Source organism: Palaemon carinicauda, chromosome 3 (genome assembly GCF_036898095.1).
Source record: "Palaemon carinicauda isolate YSFRI2023 chromosome 3, ASM3689809v2, whole genome shotgun sequence".
Classification (NCBI taxonomy): domain Eukaryota; kingdom Metazoa; phylum Arthropoda; class Malacostraca; order Decapoda; family Palaemonidae; genus Palaemon; species Palaemon carinicauda.
The window spans coordinates 187,455,993-187,461,912 of NC_090727.1; positions in this window are offsets into that span (position 1 = coordinate 187,455,993).

The following is a 5,920-nucleotide window of genomic DNA, read 5'->3' on the forward strand; positions in this document are numbered from 1 at the left end:
CCCAAGGTTTGGGTGTATAGATGGAGTGAAGAAAGCCCTAGGTGACAGTAGGATAGATGTGAGAGGCAAAACAGCGTGCTAGGAATAGAAATGAATGGCGAAAAATTGTGATGTAGTTTTGATAGGCACTGTTGCTGCCTTGGGTCACCTTAGTGACTGCTGATGTACCAGCAGTGGGGAAGTCAGCATATGAAGCTTCATTTGTGGTGGAAGACGGGGGAGGTTTGGTTCTAGCACCCGAACAGTACCAAACTTGGCTGAGCCCCTTGTCAGGTAAAGAGGAACGATGAGAAAAGTATATCTTTTTGTTTCTTTTTTTTATGTCAGCTACCTCCCAAAATTGGGAAAAGTGCCATGGGAAATAGATAGAAACAAGAAGTAGGAGATTCTAGATGGTCGAAATATAAAATAGGAACAAATAGCTATGATAGAAGAGTCAAGACCCCTGATCCCCTAAGTGGTCAGGTCTCAGAAGAAGAAGAGCATTTTCTTTATCTACGAGATTCAAATAGAAGTGACGCAGGCGCTGTGAGATCAGAAATAAACGAGCTGACCGAAGCAGGGATCGATTGGAGAGCGAATTGGTAAAAAAAAAAAAAAAAAAGATTAATTTTAATAAAAAGGACAAAAATGTATGGTAATTATATATGGTCAATCCTGCTTTGTTCGCCAGAAAAACAAAGCAAATGGAAAGGATATTGATAAGGTTCGATTTTTAAAGTTAAGATTCGTGGTTGGATTAAGGTGAGAAACTCAAAACAAACTAGGAACAGAAAATATGATTTCATGAAGTTGGATAAAAAGGTTCGGAATTCAAAAATATAGATGGTTTAGACCTGTCATAAGAATGGAAGAGGATTCATTAATCAGAGGAACATTGAATATGAGAGCAGCACCACAAAGGAAAGAGCTGACGTAGTACCATTTATGACCTCAAATATTCTTCATAAAGGTTTTGAATAAAAATCCTTTGTTATCATCATATAATGGAGTCATAATTAAAAATAACGCATAATACCCAATTAAACACATAACTAGAAAAGCATTTTGAGAGTGCAGACCTCCGTTACGGCTACTAAACCAGCTTGCCTTAAGGTTAATTCGGTCGACCTTTTGCTCAGCCTTGACCTTGACCTTTGACCTAGGACTTTCAAAATTAAATCACTTCCAGGTCCCAAACCTAATCAATTCTTGAAAGTTTCACGACTCTAAGAGTAAAATTGGGGCCAGGAGGTTGATCACAAACAAACACACAAACAGGGGTGAAACTCTAACCTCCTCTTCTACTGGAATACTATGTATATATTGCCGTTAAAGAATAAAAGGAAAACAGCTGGTCTTAATTCAGCTTATGTATAAAAAAGTTGTCTGGTGGAAGTGGGGGGGGGGGGGGGGTTTAGCACGGAGACGGGAAAAAGAGAGAATACAAAATCAGCTTTTATGGTAAACGAATTTTTCCTCCCGTTGCTATTTTCTTCATTTTTTGATAATTTAGTTGATTTTGACGTGAAGTTCAAACCTTTTGAAATAAGTAGATGGGAAAAGCGGTGCTGGTATAAGTATACAAAATACGATTCAAGTAAAATAGTTTTTTAGTGGTGTGTGTGTGTGTTTTTTTTTTTTTTTTTTTTTTTTTTGCTTTCATTAATTTGTAAATTTTCTTATCGTTTCTATTGCAATATGTTCGCGTCTCTCAAGAAGATATCTTGCCCAGTCTAACTAGAGAAATCTAATTCAATTGATAATATAATAATATCCTTAACAGTTAAAAAAATACATCTCACTCTCTCTCTCTCTCTCTCTCTCTCTCTCTCTCTCTCTCTCTCTCTCTCTCTCTCTCTCTCTCTCTCTCTCAATAGCAAACATTCACGTGTTGCAAAATCATATAATGACATCCTTATACGGCTATACGCTATGAATCTCATTCATAATATTTAATAAATCTCAAAAGTATAATTGAATAAATAGTATGTTTACATCTATATCTACAGGTTGAATTATCTGATGATTGAATGTAACTTCCCAACGGAAATATTTCTGTTAGTTTTCCTTTCATTCTTTGTACCTAATGTAACCTGAAGGCTTTTTTTGTTTTTTTTGTTTTTTTTTTCGAACTCAAAAGCTTTCTAGAAATGTACTCTTTTAGAAATTACCAGAAAACCTCGAGGACATTAACATTTCATTTGTTTCGTTGTCTAAAAGGTTTAAATTCACAGTTCAACATTTCTGATTTTGATGTCGTTTGGTAACATCTATACTTCTTATTACTAAGTATGTATACGTACAATTAGTTTATATGGGACTCTTTCTGCTTCTCTTTTCTTCTGGGATGTCTTTTCTTGTTTTTAGATGTTAGAAGTTCATCAATCAGTTCGTAACTAAACTTCTTCACAATTTTTTTCCTCTCCCTCTGGTCTGGCCTTCTAAAGATCAATATGTCGCCTCTTGATTAAAAGGTTGGATTAACTCTTAACATTCTTTTTTTATTTTTTACGAAGAGAAAGGAAACTTTTAGCCTCTTAACTTTCGAAATGGAATCTTCATCTTTAGAAAGTAAAAATAGAAATGGCCTAAGAGGAGTAAGCCACATTAGATTTTTCCATTATATTTCTTCTTTCTATTCTTTCGTTGTGATTGAGTTTATTTGCAATTTCAGACTCGATGTGTCCTTTCTTCTTTGAAGTTCGATATTTAAATGGACCATATGCAACAGCAGTTTTAATTCCTTGTATGAAAAGTCTCATAGACACAAACTTGTACAAAAAGAAGAATATAATGTAGACTTTTCTAGTTGTCTTAAAAATCAGTAAAACAACATTAAAATATTTCACTTTGTTATAATTTGAACTATATTCATTGGATTAAATCCTAGATATTATAAAAAAATAGCTACATAATCAATATCATTGTCTTTGCTTAGTAACATAGTTTCATTCACAAGCTCTCTTCACCAATTGTATGTAATAAAAGTATCAACCTCTGGCGTAACTGAGAGATAACTGCCAGTTTAATATTCAGTCCGTGCTTTGTTAACGAATGTCTGACATTTATTGTTAAGACTCTCTCTCTCTCTCTCTCTCTCTCTCTCTCTCTCTCTCTCTCTCTCTCTCTCTCTCTCTCTCTCTCTCTCTCTCTCTCGCTTTGGTTTTGAATATAGATTTTACTTGATTCACTAGTTTCGTAAGTATTTTCCAACCAATGTTTTCTTTTTCGCCTTCCGCGAGCATTTACAAACAGATATAAACAAGAAAGACACTGCCAAACTAAATCTAAACAACGATAATAAGCAGTGTATAATGAAAGTCCAAAGCTTTGTAAACATTTCGATCAGACAAAAGATTTTTCCTTTTATTCACACTAAAATATCCTATGAAAAATGTATATCTGTAGCCATAAATGTGTCTGAAATTGTCCTCCTAACAGAGCACACTTCTAAGAAGAACTGCATAATATTTCCAAAATTAAATTATTAAATCACAAAATTATCTTATGCGTACAGTATACCATTACTCTCTGCATATGCTGGAAAATCCTCATATTACATTTGTAATGATGTTATGTTCATTTAAATAATTCGAGCAGGTCCGTCAAATGCTAATGAGAGAGATGGTGCGTATAACTTGGTTAGCTTGAGCATATTTGTTTCAAGAAACTAAAGGATAACAAGCTAGAATTTAATACATTTATCGGATATGCTAAAATTTATGTATTTTATCACTGATTATGATTAACTACGAATTGATCACATTTACTCCACCACATGCAAATATTACAAGGACACAAGCAGACTATATATGTATATATATATATATATATATATATATATATATATATATATATATATATATATACATATATATATATATATATATATATATATATATATATATATATATATATATATATATATATATAAATATATATATATATATATATATATATATATATATATATATATATAAATATACATATATATATATATATATATATATATATATACATACATATATATATATATATATATATATATATATATATATATATATGTGTGTGTGTGTGTGTGTGTGTGTGAGTGTGTGTGTGTGTTATCATTACATAATAGACTTCAACCTTATTTGGAAAGCAGAATGCTGAATGGCCAGGGCCCTCATCATAGAAATAATCCAGTCCAAAAAAAAAAAAAAAAAAAAAAAAAAAAAAACCTCACAATCGAGAGTAAACTCGATATGAGAATAAGAAAATAATAAGTAGCTGATAAAATATGACACAAAATTTATTGTCTAACTGTTCAGCAAAAAATATTTGTGTCAATGTTGAACTTCTGAATTTCTGTAGATTCAACAGTTTTTTTTTCTTTTTATAGAAAGTTTCTTCCAAAATTTTGTTGCAGCCAATATGACACATCTAAATACTGTGTAGCTGTGACCCTTACGAATGAAAGGGATACACTATTCGATTTAACTGCATACCTTTCAATACATGTGGATGGAATAGTTTAAGATTAAGAACAAATGATGGTACAATATATTAATATCTACACTAAAGATGAAAACTAACTACTTAACCATAAGTCTTAGCTGTTGAAGACTAGACAGGAGAACAATATTGAAAACACAACACAAATCATTTAAAACATTTATCCAGGATCGACAGGCTTTCCTACAGCTTGAAATATATACAGTACTCAATATAATGATTTTGTTTCCATCTGAGGAATAAAAATAACGGATATATTTTACAAATTGAATTTTCTATCGAGAATATCCCGCAGAATAATATCTGACCACCATGAAGTAAAATAACACATTGTCAATAGGACGATCCACTTTCCTTCACCTACTAACAATCTTACTTTTATTTTGTTGGGGATTAATTTCATTCCTAATAATTGTCACAATGAAAGTAATTTTAGCAGGAACTCTGTAAAGAGACTCATCGACCACTGGTTTGCACTCAAAGGAATAGGATTGGTGCAAGAAACGCACCTTCATCTGTATGCTGTAGACATACAACCTTGTTTTTAAGGCCAACTGACGTACCATGAGTATGTAATTTGAAAAAAAAATGGACCTAATATTCTTCCCTGAGAAATAGTTGAAATTATATTCTTATAGTCCCTATTGTGTTCATCATCGACGACTCAATGATAATACAAAGAAATTTTGGTACAATTCTAACACACACAAGCAACACACACACACACACACACACACACACATATATATATATAAATATATATATATATATATATATATATATATATATATATATATATATATTTATATATATATATATATATATATATGTATATGTACATATATATATATATATATATATATATATATATATATATATATATATATATATATATATATATATATATATACAGGTACACGGTGACATATGATGGAGATTAGGGACATAGACGCGTCGTAAGTCGATTTCGATGCATGTCAAACTGAGAACGTGAAATTCTCATAGATTTATTATGATTTGTCATGATTTGGCAATCATATAAGCCATATTTTATCAATGTTTTCTTGCTGTATATCATTACTTAATTTTCTTGTTTGGTAGGATACCATGTGCTGTATTAAAACATTTTTGTATTCTATTTTTCCGTTTTGGAAGAATTTTAAACATTGTCACCCTTTATCTGCGTAGTTCATTTTTAAAGCTTCATACTGTATCTAATTTTATATTCATTATTAAGCCTTCATATTTGATTTTTCCTTAATGTGGTTTATTAAAGCATGTTTGTATTCTATTTTTCAATTTCTTGAGCATTTCAATAATCAACAATTACTTTTCTTAGTGTTATTCGTGATGGTCATTCCGTCATTATTTCAAACAAAAGACTCCCCCAGCAAGGACTGGTCGAAATACCACAAGCATTGGGACCCTACCTAGAGCCTCACCA